This window comes from Oryctolagus cuniculus, chromosome 4, assembly GCF_964237555.1.
Source record: "Oryctolagus cuniculus chromosome 4, mOryCun1.1, whole genome shotgun sequence".
Lineage (NCBI taxonomy): Eukaryota > Metazoa > Chordata > Mammalia > Lagomorpha > Leporidae > Oryctolagus > Oryctolagus cuniculus.
Genome location: NC_091435.1, coordinates 140,457,347 through 140,478,694, shown reverse-complemented (window position 1 = coordinate 140,478,694; position 21,348 = coordinate 140,457,347). Strand labels below are relative to the sequence as shown.

At 54.7% G+C, this 21,348-nt stretch overlaps 1 long non-coding RNA gene across 11 annotated transcripts in view; it reads left to right on the top strand.

The window, feature by feature from the left end:
* Positions 1–21,348, top strand: part of ZBTB38 (zinc finger and BTB domain containing 38) — a 112,758-nt gene that overhangs the window by 33,504 nt on the left and 57,906 nt on the right. For 4 of the 11 annotated variants that reach the window (XR_001794623.3, XR_001794622.3, XR_011388183.1 and 1 more), the window contains one exon: positions 3,170–3,273. This is a non-coding gene — a long non-coding RNA (zinc finger and BTB domain containing 38). The other 7 variants (XR_011388184.1, XR_007908740.2, XR_001794625.3 and 4 more) reach the window with 4 other exon arrangements.

The window sequence follows — 21,348 nt, the reverse complement described above, 5'->3', positions numbered from 1 at the left end:
TGAATCATTACTTAACTAAAGGCAGCTTAGTGGAGACCTCTGTGAGCACGTGGCCCACGGAGTAGAGAAATCGAGGCTGCCCGGGCTTTGAGGACGCAGGAACCGTCGGCGTGCGTGTGCATGCATGCTGCCCAACCCGCCAGCCTCCAAAAACCGAACTCCGTGCTTAAGTTACACACGGTTCTTTCATTTGACTTGGAGTCAGCAGTATATGTTTCCTTTACTATTTAAACTTTTACTGGCTTGGTATTTAATACCTGCATCTACTTCATTCATCAAAATCACATTCTTCACAACAGGCTCCGGGACGGAGATGCCGCATTGCAAGCACCCATTCCAGGCTAAAAGCACGCTGTAAGCCAGGCAGAGAGGGCCCTTTGCGGTCCCTTCCTGCTGTCGCCTGGCACTGACTCTCTTCTAAAGAAAATTTTCAGACAGTAGCGTCAGAACACAGGGAACACCGATGACTTAAAAAAAAAAAAAAAAAAAAAAAAGCGAGACACACGTGAACATTAGTGCACTGGGCCGTCAGATCCAGAAGCCAAGTTCGTGGCAGGCCCTCCGTTTCAATGACCAGCCCTGGGAACTTGGAAGAAAGATCCCAGCGGGCAGTAAGTGCCCTTTATAAAGAACAGGACTAAGGTCCTTGGCATTGCATAGCTTTTAACCTACCTTTGGAAAAACAGTCTGGCCTCCCCCCACGGCGGGAGGAAAACAGGTGACACCCTATTCCAGACAACTGAATGCCCTGAAAACCTCACGGGATTTTTCTGTGTGCCATGCGCTTGCAAGTGTGCGGGGTTTGGGTCGAGAGCCCAGGGAAAACCCTGCGGCCCCCGGCCCCGTGCTGACGGTGAGTAGGCTCTGTGGCCCAACTGGGCTACCCTGGCAGGTTCCAAATCGGGGCCTCGCGGGAAGTGGCGGTGGGAGGCGACGAGGGTCTCGTGGGGGCCCCCTGTTGCCCTCTGCCTCGGGCCTGGGGCCTCGCGGGTCGTCGTGGGGGCCCCGACCGCACTCCCAGGCCGCGTCCGAGGCGCGACGACCCCCTTCCCCCGCCCTGCTCCCCAGCCCGCGGGCCTGGGGGTCGGGCCGACCTCTTCCCGGACGGGCTGCGTCCTCTGCCCCGCGCCGGGGGCGGGCCGGGCCGGCTGAGCCGAGCCGCCGGCGTCCATTTTCTGGGCGGTGCTGTGCGGCGCTGCGACCGGACTCGCGGGTCCGGAAGCGCCATGGACCCCCGGGGGGAACGCGCTGGCGCAGGACAAGCCGAGTCCTGTAAGTGCCCTTCGCAGGGTCTCGTGCAGGGCCGGGTGGGCGAGGCGCGGCCTGCGGGCGCGGGGCCGGGACCTTGGGGCGCGGCCGTCCGGACCGCTTCTCTCCCCGGGAGGGAGCCTGGAAACCGGGGCTGGGGAAACGCTCCCGTGGGGCTGTCAGCTCCGCGGGCGCCGGGGAGCCGCGCTGCGGCGGGGAGGCAGAGTCGCAGGTGCCGGGCCTCCGGGTGGCGCTCAGCAGGCTCCGGGCGGGTCGCGCCGCAGCTCCCGGCCTCCCTGCGTGGCCGTGTTGGAGGGCGGGGGCCGGGCCGGGACGCGCTGGGCGCGGGTCCAGCGCTGTCACGCGGCCCCTCCCCCGGATTGGGAGTCGGACCCCAGCCCTGACCCTACCGGAACTGGATGATTTCCTTGGTGCAGCCCCAGCCGCTGGAATTGAACGGGACGTGCAAAGGCAGGGCCCTGCCTCCAGGGTTGTGCAGCTTCCACCTCCTGCTTCTGCACGGTTTGGGTCCACTGTGCTGGTACCGCCCAGCCGCCCGCTGGTAGCCGCTGCTTTGCAGGCTGTGTAGTAAACTACCTGAGATTTTAGTTTCTCCGCGGTTCCTCTTTGGAACGCAAGCTCTTGCTGTAGGTAAGTGCATAACTCCATTCTGGACTTTGGCCCTGAATATGACTATCCCTGCTCAGGAATCATAGAGGATATGTGTTCTGCCTTGTGCTTATTTTAGAGGTTACAGACTTTGTTTCTAATTCTGAAGCTCAGCTACTCAGATTTTCGTGGCCACAGTGTCGGTGGGTTCTGTCGTGGTTTCGGAGAAGCTTGCAGTGTGGTACTGTATCTCAGCGCGGTGTTTTTCCAAGAATGGGGGCCCATGAGAAGATTAGAGTCGGTTTAACGGTTTGCAATGGGGGAAAATTTTGTTTTTTTAATTTGAAAGGCAGAATAAGAGAGAGGGGAAGAGAAAAAATATCTTCCATCCACTGGTTCACTCCCCAAATGGCCGAATCTAGGAGCCTGAAACATCCACAGGGTCTGCAAAGTGGGTGGCAGGGACCCATGTACTTGGGCCATCTTCTGCTGCCTCCCAGGCACGTAAGCAGGAAGCTGGATCGGAAGTGGCGGGGACTTGAACGAGCGCTCTGACGTTGCTGGTATCCCATGCTGTGGCTGAACCCGCTGCACCACAATCTAGGAAAATATTGTCTTTAAAGATTCACAGCAGGGCAGGCCTTGTGGCGCAGCACGTTAAGCTGCTGCCTGGCACACCAGATCACAGCTCCCTGCTAATGAACCTCGGGGGGCATTAGACGAAGGCCTGAATGCTTGGGCCCTGCCACCCACATGGGAGACCCGGATGGAGTTCCAGGCTCCTGGCTTCGGCCTGGCCCCTTTGCGGCCATCTAGGGGAATAAACCAAGGAATAGACGGTCTCTTTGTCTCTGCCTCTCTCCGGCACCCTGCCTTTCAAATAAATAAGGATGTGTTAGATAGATGTACAACCTGTGAAACAGTATACAGCATAACATTTATAGCCCAGAGCAAGGGTAAGACTTGGTTCGCACTTCACGTGGTAGAACTTTTTAAAATGGTGGATCTCTCTTGCTGATAGCCCAGGCTTTGGAATCCCTTGAACCTGAGCTGGCGTCCCAGCACGCACAGTAATAACAGACGCCACCTGTGAGGCCTCGTGTGCTCTCCCAGAGCCTCTGGTCTGTGGCTGTAAAAGGGGGGGGGTGTGTGAATGAAGAGCAGCTGGGGCCCCTGCAGGCCCCTCACCTCTGCAGCACTGGACCTGCAGCAGGTGTCCAGCTGGCGCCATTGCGGGGGGTGTCGCTGACGCGTCAGATCCTGACACCCGGGCCTGGCTGGGACACTGCACTTTGCTGTTTTCTATTTTCAGATCTTCACGCGGGGGAGATGGAGGACGCGGAAGCAAGGATTTCCGAGTGATTTCTTCCGAAGCACAGGAACCTTAACTGTTCGGGCTGCTCTGTTCTCACTGAGGTAATGCATGTTGCGTTTCTCCCTCATTCCATAAACGAGGAAATCGGTTGGTTTGTTGCTGGCTTGTTTTCAGGATGGAGGGTGACAGTGACCCAGCAGGTTTTGGGATCACACTGTGACTTGGCCCTCCAGTGACCTGTTATTAAGGAGACCCAAAGGCAGACGGAGGAGCTGAATAAGGCCTCTGGGGCTGCTGTCTCACTCCCTGTCTGCCGACAACCGCTGGCTGCTGGCTTCTCCAGGCTGAGTGGCCTCGCCGCTACATCCCTTGCACCTGGGTGCGGCCAGTGTGCTCAGCCGGGCAGCCCGCAATGTCAGGGAGCACCAGGCCAAGCACGGAGTTTCCTGCGGGGAAGAGCCGCCCGGAGCCGCAGGCAGGGCAGGCAAGTACCGACATCCCAGCCGGCTCGGCCCCAGCTCGGCGGCGCATACCAGGCGCCAGATGGTGGCAGTAACACCTGCCCTGCCTCCAGCCCTCCTCGCCTGTGTGTGCGGCCCAGGGGGCAGGTGAAGGCCAGGAAGCAGGCCGTCTTTATTTCTGTCTTCCACAATTGCCCTGTGAAGCGAGGGAGAAGCCTTGTGGGGGATTGGAAGGGGAAAAGGGAGACGTTGGCGGAGGGCTTGGCGCCCAGGGCGTCCACCCTGCTGGGGAAGCCCGTGCTTTCGGTTTATAAACAGTAGGGAGGTCTTTGAACGCACTCGCTTTCCACTCCACCAGTGCTTCCAGAGTGCTGGCGAGGCCCTGGGGGAGTCCAAGACCATGCAGCTCGCTGCGCCTTTGTAATCGCCATGTTCATCGTGTCCAGGCTCTGAGCAAGGCGGCTCTTGTTCAGCCGTGGGCGATGCTCAGCGGGGACAGTGCTGAGATAGATCCCTGCTCCAGAGTGTCAGCGATTGACCGGCGTGCGGGCTTCCAGGTTGGCACGGAGGGAAGCCGTTCTGCAGATCCTAAAGCGTTTAGGAAGGACTTTCTGCCGTCTCTCTTAAATGTTGATTTTTGTTGTTAACCGTTCGTTGTATACAGGGGCCTTTTTATTTGTACACTTTACGCACTGGCAGGGATAAATAAGCAGTTTGGCAGGGGCGCTTTGTTCGACTGCGTGGGCGGCAGGGGGCCTGTGGGTGTTCCAAAGGACAGCAGCTGAAGGCGGCACTTGGGTTTCATTGAGAAGATAGAGAAGACTCCGAGACTGGCTTTAAGCAGCAGGAATCAGACGGCAAGACTGCTCCTCGTCGTAACTTAAGCCCCAAATAAAACCCACGGGCAGCTGAAGGCGAACACTGCCCGTGAGCTGAAGGTTGTTCTATCGACGGAGACCTGTCGAGTCCAGTCTGATGCTGTGCTAGGGAGAACGGAGAATCCACCTGCCCAGGGCCCTTCCTGCTCAGGCCCTGTTACGTGATGGAGGAAATAATTGTGGAAAAATGCAAAAAGGCAGCTTTTGTGGAGGAGGAGGTCCTTTTTACCCCTGGGGGTCAGAGATTCTTTTCTTGAGAAGAAGCATTTAAGCAAGCCCTGGAAGGATGTGGAGTTTCGGCCAGAGATGGGGAGGAGATGTTTGAGATAGGAGCCTGCAGTGGAAGGGAAAGACGGCCCGGGCCGTGTTCAGGGAGAAGTGAGAACTGGTCTACGCAGGCGTCCGGTGCGGAAAGACGGCGGCGGTCTCGAATGCCAGCTAGGAAACGTGAAGGCATTAACCAACAGTGTTCTTGACTACGTGGACTGTCACGGCTCTGCTTTCGTCCCGGGGTCTAGTGAGTAGCTGTGTGGCAGGCGGAAACCAAAGGCTCCAGGAACGCGGGTAGGGGGCAAAACCAATCCACCTGGGAAGGCCTGGAGGGGCTGGGGACCCACCCCAGGGAGTGGATGCAGAAGGGAGAACTGATGGAACCTGAGGTCTCCGGGGAGGAGGCACAGGGGAGCTGACATGTTCCCAGGTTCCCAGGGCAGTGCAACCCGGAGGGCAGCTGGGGACAGGGTGCGGAGCTGCTCCACTGAGCACTGAGTGGGAGGTGCTGACGCTTCCTGGCACCCAGACAGAGGCGGGCTTTGCACTCCACCAGAAGGTGTAGTCTGGGGGTCCCTGGGATATAAGGAGCAGTCAAAGGTGGGGAAAGAGATGTCCCAGGGAGCGAAAGATTGAGGACGGATTCCTTTGAGCACACAAAGAAGGACCTAGTGGAGCAGAGAGAAATGTGGCGAGAGAAGAGGGAGGAGGCCAGAGGAACTGACTGGAAGCCGGGGGAAGAGGGTTTCCCAGCGGAGGGGGCCTGGCTCCCCAGACCCTGGAGCAGGAGACACGGTTGAATCGACAGGTGCTCGATCACACATCTGTCGACATTTTCTTCCGTGAGGCAGTAGGACGTGGAAGATGCACATTAAGTGGCTTCCTTTGCGTGGGTTTCTAGCTTGCGCAAAACAAGTCCCTGTTAAATTTGACCCGGGCAAGGCACAAAACACCCTCCTGATCCCTCAAATTCAGGCTGTCAAAAATGGTTTTTGGTAGTAGTCATGCTGTCTTCCATTGTCCGCAGGAGAAGCAGAGAAAATCCCTTAATAGAATTAGTCCTTTAAAAACTATATTTCTGTTGCTACAAAGAGTTTCCAGAAGTAATTTAACTCCATTGCCTTTTGCCATATGACTGTTGTGTGATTGTGTGTGTTTTCACATGCATATGAGCTTAGTACAATGGAATGAGGAGACTGGGGTCAGAAAAAATCGAGTTTCACAACCTAGCCGGGCTGTTTTCCAGGCTTATGACTTTAGAAAAGTTACTCTAATTTTTTCCATCCATAACTCATATAGAATGATTCTGAAGATTGAGCGATGTGTAGTTTGGTCAGGAACGGACACTTAACACATGTCGGTTCCCTTCCTCTCACAACAGTTATACATAATGTGCATCTACACACAAAACCTTATCTCTGTGAGTCACTCTAACATGCTAATTTTATCACAGAAAGCACATCCCTTCCGTTATAGCGGATCTCCCCTGTGTTAGTCTAAGTGGCCAGCAATTTAGTAGGGTAAGAATCCACCTGGTTGCTGCCTTTTTTTTTTTTTTTTTTTAAGATTTATTTCTTTATTTGAAAGTCAGAGTTAAACAGAGAGAGTAAGAGACACACAGAGAGAGAGGTCTTCCATCCTCTGGTTTACTCCCCAAATGGCTGCAACGGCCAGGGCTGGGCCAGGCTGAAGCCAGGAGCTTCTTCAGGGTGTCCCACATGGGTGGCAGGGGCCCAGGCATTTGGGCCACCCTCTGTTGTTTTCCCACGACATTAGCAGGGAGCTGGCTCCAGAGTGGAGCAGCCAGGTCTCCAACCAGCATGGCATCCATATTTATGGGATGCCAGCAGTCACAGGCGGTAGCTTAATCTGCTAAACCAGAATGCCCCCCCCCCCCCCCCCCCGGCAAAATGTGGGAGCCCAGGGCCAGAGGTTCTGATTCAGTGGCATTGGGGTGGGGCTGGAATTTGCATTTTAAACGAGTGCTGGTGAAGAGAGGAACACGTGCCTGTTTCTGGGGAGCAGAGCAGGGGATGAACCTGGGATGTGGTACTGGTTTCAGATCCTATTTCTGTTAAAGACCCATCTGTACTCAGACATGTTATATACGTATCGCTGTTTAAGGATTGTATTGTAGTTGTCATCAGGTAACAAGTGGATTCCAGTGGTATTCTGGCATCCCACCCCTGCTGGCGGCGGTGTAATGGGTGACATGCGGTACTGAGTGACAGATGGCACCCAGACCAGGTTCTTTTCCTGTGCATGCAATGGTGACACCCCACCCCCATGCCCAGAGTTTGCAAAGCCACAGTAACTATTAGCTGTCATCTATTCAGTGGTGCACTGTCACTCCCTTAAAATAGCTTTTTTCAGACTTATTTATTTGAAAGGCAGAGTTATAGAGGCAGAGAGAGAGGTGTGTTGTATCTGCTGGTTCATGCCCCAAATGGCTGCAACAGCTGGGGCTGGGCCAGGCTGAAGCTGGGAGCCAGGAGTTCCATCCAGGTCTCCCATGTGGGTGTAGGGGCCCAAGCACATGGGCCATCCTCTGCTGCTTTCCCAGGTATATTAGCAGGGAGCCGGTTTGGAAATAGAGCAGCCAGACCTCACATTGGCGCTCATAGGGGATGCTGGTGTCTCAGGCAGTGGCTCAACCCGCTATGTCACACTGCCATCCCCACCTTTAAGCTATTCTGACTCATTTATCTATCTGTGTCTTATGGTGAAACGTCTCCGCCATTAGGTTAGTTCCTTCATCCTCTGCAGCTTACAATCATACATAATTTTTCAGGCTAGAGTTCATGCTGCCCATTTATCCCAGCCTCATTTCAAAGGAAAAATAATTTATCCCTTTTCTTTCCTCCCAAATCTTAGCTCTGCCCCGACTCCCCACAAAGGATTGAGACATGTGTACGTGTTGGGTGTTTAAGCTGTGTACAGAGGATCTAAAAAACTTGAGTTGTACTTTCTGTTCCCTGTTCACAATTTAAAAATCAGATGACTTTAGGGGAATATAGTTATTAAAACAATATTGGGACTCTGAAATGTCGTCAGCTTCCCGTTGATGGTTTGCTCCTTTGAAAGCAGCCTGCCAATGGCCTGGAGCCTTTCCTAGAAACGAGGTTCCTCTCCGTGCACCCGCAGCCCCTGGGGAAGAAGACAGAACTGACCCTTGCCGGCCGGCCAGCGTCTCAGCCACCTTAGCGGAACCTCCGCCAGCCTCGGCCGGAGGCTCGCCGGGTGGCAGCCCAGGCGTGGAGGTGAGGGGTTTCCTGCCCTGGGCCAGGACTCTAAAGGCCAGCTGCCTCTCTGCACACCCTAGGCTGCCTCCCCAGCCACAGAGAGGGTGTGAAACAGCTGTTGGCTCCTGACTTGAGCTCAGGAACTTAAAGACCATCATTGCTGTTCTTACACCGAAACCTCAGAATGTTTTGTCACGAAAACATGATGGGAAGCCTTGGAATTGTTCAACAAGTATCAACTGAGCCTCAGCTCTGTTTGAGGTACCAAATCAGGACCCCACCCTTCTGGGGACTCCTCTCCCCAACCTTGCTTTTTCTGTTGTCAGTGTGTTGCTGCGAGCTTTTCTTTTAGATTAAAAGCCCCCATGGGTTTGTGCACTGATGACACGAATCAGCTTGTGTCTTGCAGTTGCTGGCCTTGTCCCCGTCCCTGTGCTGGGCTGTGTCCCCTGAGTGGCCAGGCCAGAGCTCTCTGGGGCATTGCTCAGTGTGCTCAGTCAGGGCGCCTCGCTCACCCTCGGAGGCCTCCCCAGGGGCTAAGGAAAGAGCCCAGTGTCCCTGCAGAGATGGGCTGGGGGACGTCAAAAGCCTGGGACCTGGTCCCAGACCCACTGTGTGACCTTAGGTTTAGTTTCCCCACCAGTAACCAGAGAAGGTTTGACTCAGTATCGGCTGCATTTCCTTCCTGTTCTAAGGGACTGTCACTTCGTTTCCCTTTGAGCAAAAAGGCAGAGGTGCTGGGGCCAGCAGATGGACAGGGAGGGGGGGCAGGTGCAGGGCCCCAGTTTCACAGCATCACCTGCCATTCAAAGGTAGACTTGCTCCAGTCACACTGGGGTTCTGCCTTTCCTTTCCTGCACACACTATCAGGGAAAGCACATGAATTTATTTTAAAGGTTTTAAAAATTATTTTATTTTCATTGCCATTGTATTTGAAAGATAGGCGGAGCGAGGCAGAGATCTTCCAGCTGCTGGTTCCCTCCCCAGATGCCCACAGTCAAGCCAAAGCCAGAAGCCCTCCACCTGGGTCTCCTACATAGGTGGTAGGGGTCCAAGTACTTGAGCCATCATCTGCCTCCCAGGTGCATTAGCAGGCAGCTGGATTGGAAGCAGAATAGGGATTCACACCAGGGACTCTGATGGAGGTGTGGATGACTGAAGCATTGTCTCAACTGTGTGCCAAACACCCACTCCCAGTACGTGAATTTAAAAAATGGGAGATTATCCACTTTGGAAAAAAATTAAGATTTTTAAACAGCTTTATTTACTAACAGAGATGAAAAGAGAGAAAGAGAGAGAGGTCTTGCATCCATTGGTTTACTCCCCAAATGGCCACAACGGCCAGGGCTGGCCCAGGCTAGAGCCAGGAGCCAAAACTCCCCTCCAGATGTCCCACATGGTTGGCAGGGGCCCCAGTACTTGGCCCATTTTTGCTGCTGGTATCACAAGCAGTGGCCTAACGCGCTGTTCTGCAGTAGCAGCCCTGAGCTGAAGGTCCTTACGGAAAGATTGGGACTGACTGGGCATCGGTTAGAAGATGCCTGAGTGGGCCAGGGAATAGGGAATTACAGCTTTCAAATGGAATGTTGAGGAAGAATCCACTAGCCCTCCTCACATTGTAGAGACAGAAATGGAGTGCAGAGTTTGGAGGACTCGATGGGGTCACAGGGTTGGTGGCACAGAGGCGCAGACCCCACTGTCCTCCGTGTAGCCTGTGGATACGGAGCAGTGCCTGAAGAGGGGCTTCCCGCGGATGCACAGGAGGACCCCAGGGCGCAGAACTTCAGGCCGTTGGAAGCACTTGGGCTCTTGCCAGTTAAAGTAGCCAAGAGAATCTCATTTGAATCTGGGAAACGCAGGAGGCCATTCGCCATATTCTAAAGCATTTTCGCCCTTTTAGGTAAATGGAAATTAGCAAACTATAACTTATTTTTATTTGACAGAGATAGTGAGAGAGAGAGACAGAGAGAAAGGTCTTCCTTCTGTTGGTTCACCCCCCAAATGGCCTCTATGGTCCAAGCTACGCCCATCCGAAGCCAGGAGCCGGGTGCTTCCTCCTGGTCTCCCATGCAGGTGCAGGGCCCAAGCACTTGGGCCATCCTCCACTGCCCTCCTGGGCCACAGCAGAGAGCTGGCCTGGAAGAGGGGCAACCGGGACGAGAACCAGTGCTCATATGGGATGCCAGCACCACAGGCGGAGGATTAACCTAGTGTGCCATGGTGCCGGTCCCAACTGTAACTTAGTTTTGAGAGGAAATGAGACATATACTCCAGGAATATATAAAGAGCAAGACCCAGCCAGCACCCCCTGCCCATCCCCATGTTGCTGGCCACTGCCGTGTGTGTTTGTCCCAGCATATGCATTCCGAAGGCTGTTGTCCTGGAAGTGCATCCGGGATTATTGTGGTAATGGAGTGAAGGCAGGTTTTGTGCAAGGTGAGACAGATTCGAGCTGTCACTTCCTGCGATGTGAGTTGGATAGTGGTCCTAGGCCCTGTTTGATTTGTGGTGTTCTTCCTTTCATATATTAGAACAGCTTATAGCTCTTGATGGAGTTGATGACAGATACTAAGACCACCCGCTCAGTGAAAACAAAGTTGAACGTATTACCCAGGCCAGGGAGTCCTGCCTTCAGACCCAGGCCTGGCAACCTGCCATGCGCCCTGGTGTGGGCGTGCAGCTTAGAGCAGTGCTGGGCTCCTACACCTGAGTGAGGACTGTCTTATACAAAAGCTGCTCGGTGTTCTGGTCTGTCCCTGCTGTGTAAAGCTACTTGCTCTGATCTGCCAGTCCCTGCCATGAGCTCAGAGAGCGGGTTTCTCAGGGTCCCCAGGCTGTGTGTGTGATGCGGGACAGTCGCCAGAGTCGTGGGGGCTCCTGAGTGCCTGTTGCCCCGCTGGGCCGTCGGTGGTGTGTTCAGTCCTTCCCTTGGGTTAACGGAAGCTCCACCTTTGCTTTGACGGGAGAGGATGGCAGAGGCACTTGGAGGAAGCGGGAGCACTTGGACTTGGGAAGGCAGCTGGTCAGCACTGACACGAAGCCTGGTAGGCTTCCCTCCTCTAGTGGAGAGCTGTCAGACCCTGAGTGCTGTACCAACGGGGGCCAAACCAGGCAGAAAAAACCCCGACCTTGACCTTTTACGACATTTTCTGTCGAGGCTAGAGATGCTGGAGTGCCTTTAGCCGTCGCTCGCTGTGATTTGACGTTGTGCACCATAAATTACTCGGGTGACACATTTTTTCCTAAATGGAAATCGTGCTGTTTTGTTGCATGTTTGGTATTCTGCGTGTGTGTGTGTGTGTGTGTGTGTGTGTGTATGTTTGACATGTTTGGGAAACCAGTTCATTTCAATGATCTATATTAAGACTTCCTTTCTTATTCATAATGAGCTTCTGATAAGGTGACTTGTGCGTCTGTCTGTTTTAGGAAATAGTGTTCTAGGTGTGCTGTTTGTTTTTCTTTTGTGAAGTTGAAACGGGGGTCTTACCTCCGATCCCAGCCCCTGCCTTACAGGAGCAAACGGCCTCTTTCTCACCCGCCCTGTCGTCCCCTGCTTGGGGAGAATAATGGAAGCGCTGGCGATTAGTCATTGTGAGATCAGCACACACAGACTTGGGAGGACCTGAGCTGTGCTCAGGTTGTCTGTGTCCCTCGACGAATCCCCTTGTGGCAGGTGGGGGCCCCAGGGTGCCCTGCTTGTCATGTGCAGGTTGCTAAAGGCCGGAGGCCATTTTCTGTGAGGCTGAGGCCCGGGCGCAACCCCTCCCACGGTGGAATCTGTGAGCATTTGTTTTCTAAAATGAAAGCACAAGCAGAAACCCGAGCTGCTGCCCGGGACGGCCTGTTCTCTGGATTGTTCTCTAAGATTAGTATATTTAAAGCATCATTTTTCTAAACAGCAGATTGTGGGGCTTGTATCTGCAGGGGCTTGGGGACTTTACTCTTTTAAAATACGGACAGCTTAAGTGTTGAGGTCACAGCTCTCCCCCCCACCAACCCAGATAAATCCACTGTGAAACAGGTGAGCTGAGGTTTAGACACCTGGCTACCGCCAGCGGCCTCCGTGCTGTTTCAGTTAAGTATCTTTTGGTGTGAAAGTGGCAAAAGCCAACAGGAACTTAGTTCTTTCAACATCCTTCTTCCTCCCATTCCCCAACGATTTTTCCCTGTCGATTCCCTCCGTCTCTGCTGTGGCGCCTTCTCTGTGTAGCATTTCCAAGGTTGGAGCCCCCCCGCCCCCAAGGCCTCTACCGTCACCTCCAGCCTTCCCCAGGGCCTGCTGCACCGCTCCTCCGCCCAGCCCTGCAGCTCCTGAGCCGCAGGAAGAGGCGACTGGCACCGAGATGTGTGCTGCGCCTGGCGTCCCTCCAGGGACCCCGTGTTGCCAGCAACGGCTTCAAACGGGAAACATGGGAGGAGGAACTGTGGCAAATGGAGAAGGAAATGCGTGTGCAGGCAGAGTGTTGCATGGACTCCAGTCACCGTTGAGGAGCCTGGCGGCCCGATCTCCATGCATTGGTATTCTTGGGAGTGTCCCAGGAGGGCAGGTGGAGGCCGGGCAGAGGGGCAGGAGCCGGGGCAGCCTTCTTCCCCGAGGGGCCATGCAGACAGCCCTGCAGACGGAAGGCGTCCCCCTGCCATCTCTAGAGCAGGGATTGGCTTCCGGGGGTCGGCCACCGCTGTTCCACGGGGCGGTTCTGAAGGCTCCACGAGGGTGGTTGTGACCCTGCTCCATGTGCTTTGTTGTGCTGAGTCCAGGCTCCGTTTCTATGATCAGTATATATATTTTTAAAGATTTATTTTATTTTTTTATTTATTTGAAAGGCATAATTAGAGTGAGACAGACAGAGATCTTCCATCCTCTGGTTCACTCCCCAGATGGCTGCTACAGCCAGGGCTGGGTCAGGCTGAAGTTAAGAGCCAGGAACTCCATTTGGGTCTCCCATGTGGGTGCAGGGGCCCAGGCACTTGCACTGTCTTCCAGTGCTCTCCCTGGCATATTAACAGGGAGCTGCACTGGAAGTAGAACAGCTGGGACTCAAACCATATGGGATGCTGGTGTCACAGGCGGTGGCTTAACCTGCTGTGCCACAATGCTGGCCCCATATGATCTGTACTTTCTTTTAAAAAAAAATTTACTTATTTATTTGAAAAACAGAGAGGCAGAGGCAAAGAGAGAGAGAGAAAGAGAGAGAGAGAGAGAGAGAGAGATCTTCCATCTGCTGGTTCACTCCCCAAACAGCCACAACAGCTGGAGCTGCACCGATCTGAAGCCAGGAGCTTCTTCCAGGTCTCCCACACAAGTGCAGGGGCCCAGGACTTGGGCCATCTTCCACTGCTTTCCCAGGCCATAGCAGAGAGCTGGCTCAGAAGTGAAGCAGCCGGGACTCGAACTAGCACCCATATGGGATGCCGCTACACATAGCGCTGGCCCTGAGGACCTGTATGTTCACAGGTGTTGTATTTGCATGACCCAGCGATGAGCCATGATGTGCACTCAGCACTGAGAGCCAGCAAGGAGCCACCGATGAAGGCCGGCAGGTTGCTCAGCAGTTGCTTCCTGCCTGGTTACAACAGCTGCCTGTGATGACGAGGAGGAGAGCTGGTGCCCCCAGTGGTGGATCTAGTATCACCAAGTGTTGATTAGCAGTCGAGTCACCCCTTGCTGAAGCTTAAAGAGACCCCACCACTAAAGTATAGGGTGGAGCGAAGGCAGACAGTTGCTATCTGCCGTTCTGCCTCCCAGGACACAGGTATTGCGAAGCTTGCGCCATGGGAATGGGCAAAGTGCAGGGTTCCTGAAGACACAGGAAGTCACCCCCGTGTATCCCATGCCGACGCTTCCCCACCTGTCCTTTCTTGAGAGGCGCACTGGGGGAGTTTTGAGAGCCTGAATACTGACATCTCATCATTTAAGTCTCAGGAGGACAATGCCTCCGTGAAAGAGGCTGAAGTTTGCTAGGCAGAACAAAATCTGTAAGTGATTTATGCTTATGTAAATTTGGGTACAGAGGTAGCAAGGTGCTAAGGACCTGAACCGCGGGCCGGGTGTAGGACGATAGGAAACGGTTAGACTGCGATACGCCGGAGGGCACGGAACTTTGCAGAACACTGTGGGAACCTATAGAAACCACACCACAGATGCAGCATGCCCAGGGGCGGCTACTTGCACCTTCTGACCCAGGCCACCAGGCTGGAGCACCTCCCTGGCCACCCGTCCAGTCTTCTGTAGAGCCCTGGACTTGAAGCTCCCCAAGGCCCAACCCAGGGGAAAGTAACGGCCACTGAGCCGCCTCTGTGGCACAGCAAATCAGCCCTCAGTCCTCGCACCTGCAAAGTCAGTAGTGTGCAGCAGGGTCAGCCGTGGAACACAGCGTGTAGGTCCAGGGACGTCGTGAGGGCATCAGGCATAGTGGCAGCCCTCATGGAGTGGCCCAGGCATGCGGTAACCCATCCCAGGCTGAAGCAGGAAGAGCCAGTAGAGGAAGGCCTGCCTCATCTGAGCATGTCACTCTGACAGCAGCCCGATGGGACCACGCCCACAGGGGCTCACGTGGGTGGCATCAGGCAGCAGAGGTCAGCCAGCAAGTCCTAAGCCCCTGGCCCCTGGGATTGGCCTCTCTGTCCCATGGATGTTTTCCAAAATACCGAGCAGCTAGCAACTTCCCATCGAGCCCCAGACTGAGAGGAGGTGAAGACTGTCCCCCGCTCTCCCCTGACACCTACTGACCTTCTGCTCACCCTGGAATTCACGACGCCTTCCCCTTTTTCTAAACAACTTTAACCACTCCCGCCTCCCTCCTGGTGCTGAGTCATCATTTCTGTGAAGCCCTTTGCACGGGGCCTGGTGTGGAGACGGTGCTCAGTAAGTGCTGGCTTTGGTCATCATCGGCTCCTTGCTGTCCCCGTTCCAGCTGTGATCATTCGCCCAGAGGGGCCGGAACTTGGTCTCCTTCACCTGGGTTTGAACCCCAGCTGTGTCGTCAGGAGTACCGCAGCTGTCTCCATCCTGGCCTCCGTGAACAGGGACCATAAATGCAAGATCCTTTTCTCCAATCCGTCCTCTTCCCTTCCCCCCCCACCCCCGCCCCGTTTCGATTGTAAGAGTTAGGCTTTTCCCGAAGCTCTGGACATGAATGAAGAGGCATTCCTGCTGTTGCCAAGCGAGGTTCTAGGGTTTATGTTGTGCGGGGTGGAACCACACTGGTGATTTCTGCAGGGTGGGATCATTCCAGGATGACTTAACCAAGGGAAAGCCGTCAGACACCGCTGCAGCGGAGCAGGGGCCTGGCAGCGTGGATGTCACCTGGCAGCCTGTTGGCAGGTGCAGAGCCTCGGCCTCACCTCAGACCCCCCTCCTCCCCGTGCCAGCAAATGCACCTAGAAAGATCCCCAGCTGAGTGGTGCACGTTCATGTTTGGAGAGCCCTGTTCTGGACACAGTAACAAAACACCGACTCGTCCCTGGCCTGGGCTGTACCAGACTGTGACCTTGCTAGCCATTAGATGCTGGGGCACGGGTTTAGAGGGTGCAGGCTGCAGGTTGTGACTTAAACGCCACAGTAGAAATGTGTGATAGGGCGACTTTGACCATGGTAACACTCTGTTTAGAAGACTGCTGTGGCCTCCTGGCTGTGCCCTTTTTTTAAAAATGATTTTATTTATTTATTTGACAGGTAGAGTTATAGACAGTGAGAAGGAGTGAGACAGAGAGAGAGAGAGATCTTCCATCTGCTGGTTCATTCCCCAAATGGCTGCAATGGCCGGAACTGAGTCAGTCCGAAGCCAGGAGACAAGAGCATCCTCAGGGTCTCCCACGTGGGTGCAGGGGCCCAAGCGCTTGGCCCATCTTCTGCTGCTTTCCCAGGCCATAGCAGAGAGCTGGATGAGAAGTGGAGCTGCCAGGACTAGAACCGGCGCCCCTATGGAATGCCGACGCCTCAGGAGGAGGATTAACCTACTGTGCCACAGTGCCGGCCCCTGTGCCTTTGACCTTAACATGGCACCTTGTTCCCTTCCACTCGCTCCAACCCCCCCACCCCACCCCATGACCTTCGGGTCTTGGAAACCCTGTTGCCAAGAAGGGAAATTCCTGTGCTCAGGGACAGACCGCCCTTGTGTGCCAGGGAACTGACGCAGGACTCTAAGGGTGGAACGGGCCTCCGCGTGGGGGCGAGGAGTGACGCACTCTCGGGGAGGATTTGTGGGGTCCCGGTGGGCTGTGGGAGAGGAGTCGTCGCCTCCCTTCCCCGCTGTCAGTGACCGAGAGCGCAGCCTGCTCCTTAGGAAGTGTTCCCTGCTGCCGCGGCGACTGTTGTCCGGGCTGGAAGCTACAGAATGGCGAGGAGCCAAGGACCACGGTGTCGTAGGAAGTTCTAGCCTCACGTAAAACCTAGGTCAGAAAACGCATTCAACTAAAGCCCTTTCAGCCCTTAAAGCTCTTGCCTACGTTTTGAAAGCGGCGTGGCCTGGCTTGTCAGTAACTGCCCACTGCGGTGAGTCTTTGGTTTCCCTTTTGTGTAGCACTTCCCGGTGGCCTTAGGCCCTGGACACTTAGGGGCCTGGGGTCCCTGGGGTAGGACAGGACTTAGGGGGGCAGCTGTGTTATCTTGGGAGTCCCTGAAATCAATCTCTCCCACTCTGTCCTCGCTCCCTCTCCCTCTCCATCCGTACTCCTCTCCCTTCCTATTCCCCTCTCCCTTCCTCTCCTCTCTCCTGCTGTGGTCTGGAAACTTGGCATGCAGTTCTAAGTCTCAGCTGTGCACGGGTTAACGCCACGGTTTCTACAGTGGGTCGGATGACACCTCCCCTCCCCCACAAGGTAAATCCCCATCCCAGAACCTGTGGTCATAGCCTTCTTTGGGAAAAGGTCTTTTCAGATATAACTAAGAGTCTTGAGATAAGATCAACCAGGAGTGCCAGGCAGGCCCTAAGTCAGCAGCATGTTAATGGTCTGTAGGCCGATCAGGAAAAACTGGTTTTATTGTTAAGAAGCAAATAGCTAATGAGGAGCGGATTTTTATTTAGTGCTTAGGATGCCAGTGACCACACCTGCCTCCCGTGCCGGGGTACCAGGGTACCATCCCTGGCTCTGGCCCGATGACTCCAGCTCCTTGATGGAAGGCAGGGATGACGGCTCAAGTAACCAGATGCCCGCCACCCACGGCAGAGACCTGGATTGAATTTCTGTCTTCTGGTTGCAGACTCAGTTGTTGGGGGCATTTGGAAAGTGAGCCAGCACATTGCAGCTCTGTCATCTGTCTGTCCGTCTGCCTCTCAAATAAATCATATTTAAAAAAACACACAAACAGCTAATGCTAGCTGGTTTTCTGAGAGACAAGTACGTTTGACTCTGAATTTTGACATGCAGCAGCATACCCATTCAGCACACCAACCACAAGATGAGATGATGGCTTGTGTTGCTAACGCTTGGAAAGCCACAGATAGAATCTTCTTTGGAAGTATGGTGGGAGTTAGTCTGAACCCAAAGTCACAGTATTAGGGGCACAAGGCCAGCCTTGCCTTATACACGCTCCGGGTTGGCTGGGATTTCGGCTTTGTTTTTCTGAGCTTCGGTGTCTCATCTTTGAAATGGAACTGTCACCTCCCAGGCCGCAGGGACGACATGTGGCGGACAGCAGGTGGAACGCGTGCAGGGTATTTGTAGATGGCTGAGCTGAGCTGAGCAGAACTTGGATCTCGCCTTTGTTGTGTGTCTGGGCGGCAGGGGGAAGGCGCTGTTCTGCTGGGTAAGCGGATCCTGAAACGGTGCAGGCCCAGTTCCCCGGCGGGGCGGGGTGCGAGGAAGCTGGGATGGGAGCCCACGCCGAACAAATGGGTGAGCTGCTCGGAGGAAGGAGGGCGCAGGGAAGACTGGCCAGAAGACTGGGTCCTGCTGTGCGTCCTGCAGCAGTGGCCGGTGGGGGAAGGTAGCCGGTTAGGGTTTGGCACCAGGTCACCTGGGACCCAGCGCCAGCCAGAGACCGCAGGTCCGCTGCAGGGAGCTGATGTCTCTAGTCTTTGCTCCCGGGTGACTCCCACCAGTCCCGTTCCCAGCAGTGCTGGAGCTTCCTGGATCTGAATTCAGGAGTGTACTCACCCTGCAGCCTCAGTGTGTTGATTTTGTTGTTGCTGTTGTTTTGAAAAAAAAAAAAATTTATTTATTTGAAAAGCGGAGTTATTGGGGGGGGCATGATGACAGCGAGAGAGATCGATCTTCCATTGTGCTGGTTCACTCCCCCAAATGACTACAATGACCAGGGCTGGGCCAGGCCAAAGCCAAGAGCCTGAAGCTTCTTCTAGGTCTCCCACATGGCTGCAGGGGCCCGAGCACTTGGGTCATCTGCCACTGCTTTCCCAGGTGCATTCGCAGGGAGCTTGATTGGAAGTGGAACAGCCAGGACTCAAATCAGCACCCATTTGGGATGCCGGCACTGCAGGCAGTGGCTTAACTCACTGTGCCACAGCACCGGCCCCAGTGTCTGGATTCTAAACATAGCAGTGCCTTGACCAGGGCGGAGCCAGGTCAAGTCCTGAGAATGTGTGTGCAGTCTCCTCTAAAGGTGGAACTGAGCCTTTGTCTGTCTTACTCCGTAGAGAGGCCGAGATTTCCCAAGTTGTCACCCTTGTAACTGCGCTGGCCTTGAAATGTGATTCGTGTGGGTCAGAAGGTGCCCCGTTCTGCTGCTTTCTGGAAGGAGGCATAGAGCGCAGCCAGGCGTCACTATCCAAGACTGGCTCAGTGCTCTGGAGCAGAGACCAGCCTCCTACACTTAAGGGGGCCCAGTAGACGTATTTGAAAATAGAATTGCTACTCTACAATTCTGCAGTATTTCAGTAGGCAGGGATAGGATGGACCAAACTGAAACAATGGAATTCAGCCAGACAGATCATTACATTTTTGAGTTTCAGCTAAAAAGTTCTGCCCCAGCAGATTGGATGCCCAGGAGAGGGAAAGAAAGCAAGGGAAAAGGAGAAAACTGTGCCCCCTAAAACAGAGTCTGTGTGTTATACATACAGCCAAGCACCAGATGTGTGCACCTGCTGAGTATGAGTGTACTCTCGTGGAAGCCTCCCGACGCCCTGTGCTGTGTGTCATGTTCACCCCATTTTAGAGAATGGAAGACTTGAGGCTTAGGCCGAACACTTTCCGAGGTCACAGCTTGAGGAGAGAGGAAGATGGAGGCTTGTGGAAGCACAAGTCTGGAGACGTGTTCTGGGCACACCGCGACATGTCTGCTTCTCTGTAGAAAGCTCTTTCCCAGGGAACAGCTGAGGGGGTGTAGAGAGAGGAGGCAAGGGACAAGCAGGGTGAACCTGAGGGGCCGCTGGTGCCAGAAGCAGCCTCCGGGCTGAGGACTTCTCCGTGGAGGAGAACCCTATGACCCCTGATGCCAATAATCTCTGAAGTTGGTTTTTTCACATTAAGAAGGGGGTTAGATCAGGTTGCTGTTAGTTTCCTAAAACACCCCCAGCTCTGTTCCTGGTGCGGCTGTGCTGATTCGTCTCCCCATTTTGAGAAAGGTGTAGGGGCTGGGTGTCCAGGTCCTCGGGGTCTGAGGGCATTTCTCTGTGCGGGTGCAGTGCCATCTTGGGGACAGGCGCTGTGGCCTGGGAGAGGCTGTGGCCAAGAGTCAGGACCTGAAGACACAGCTAGGGAAGCGCTCTGCCTGGGAAGCGCTCCGCCCGAGGCAGTTTTGAAGCCCTTCAGCCGGCTCTCAGGGCTGGACCCGCCTTGGGGAATTTCCTTTTGTAACTCCAGCCATGTTAGTGAGCCTGGCTCACCTGGAGGAGCAGAATGGGTAGGCTGCACCACGTGGAAAGAGCTAGAAGGTCCCAGGAGCCGAGTGCAGCACCAGGGAGTACTGTTTGCTGCACCTGTGCAGAGCCCTCCTGGGGAGCCTCCTCCGCTGCGCCCAGCACCTGCCTCCAGGTCCCCGTCTCCTCTCCTTCTTGCTGGTACCGATTGCTACCCAGATCATGACGCACGTTTTTTGTGTGTACAAGGCCCCTCGCCATCCAGGGAAGGATGAGAGGAGATCAGCTGTGAAGGAAACAGAGCACTCCATGGGAAAACAGCCCGGCTTGCCAGCCCGGTCCACCAGCAGCCTGCTGGGGCTGGCTACCTTCGCGCTTCCGTGTGTGCAGAAACCGGGCGATGATCCCATTTTGGGTCGGGGCGGTCTGAGGATGGTCCCGCTCAGCTGCTTTACCTGGGCAAGAAGGGCGCTGTGTGGCTTCTGGAAGCTTCCCTATGGTTGTTCAGACCCCAGCCTTTCGCTGGGTATTCTTCCATTGGGGCATCCAGGGCTGCAGAAAACAGAAGAGGTTTTGTATTTGTTAGCACACAGTTGCTGACTGTATGTATCATGTCCTGATGCACATATCTGTCCTTTGGAGGTTTTTTTTGTTTTTGTTTTTGTTTTTGTTTTTTTTTTTGACAGGCAGAGTTAGAGAGAGAAAGGTCTTCCTTCCGTTGGTTCACCCCCAAATGGCCGCCACAGCTGGCGCACTGTGCCAGGAGCCAGGTGCTTCTCCTGGTCTCCCATGTGGGTGCAAGGACTTGGGCCATCCTCCACTGTCTTCCCAGGCAACAGCAGAGAGCTGGACAGGAAGAGGAGCAACCAGGACAGAATCCAGCGCCCCAACAGGGACTAGAACCTGGGGTGCCAGCACCGTAGGCAGAGGATTAGCCTAGTGAGCCACAGGAAATGTTCTTCTAATTACATTACTTTACCAAAAATATTAGCATATTCTCCCAAGGCCTGAATATAGGAACTCTTATTACCGATAGCCCCTCAAGTTGCTATGCATTTGGTTTGGGGTGTGTATGTATTTTAACCTTTATCTGAGAGACAGAGAGATCTTCCATGCACTGGTTCACTGCCTGAATGCCTGCAACAGCTGGGGCTGAGACAGGCCAAAGCCAGGAGCTTGAGCCGCAACCTGTGTCTTCCATGTGGGTGACAAGGACCCAAGTGCTTGAGTCACCTCCCAGGGCACGAGCAGGAAGCTGGAATTGGAAGTGGAACCAGCACGCTAACCCAGGCACATGTCATATGGGATGTGCGTGTCCCAAGTAGCCTCTGAGCCGCTGTGCCAGACACCCCCCCCTGCGTATTTGTCTCTGCACTTCCCTTGCGTGAGGATTTTCAGCTGGCCTCCCTTCTTTGGGGCCAGCCTGCCCTGGGTGCCCTGGAGCTCCAGACCAAAGCCGGTCTTGACTGGACTCACTGGGAGCTCTGAAAGGCTGATGCTGTCCAGGCCACACCACTGTCAACTTCAGCCTCAGGGAAATCCTCACTCCCAGACTGACCCCTGCTCCCA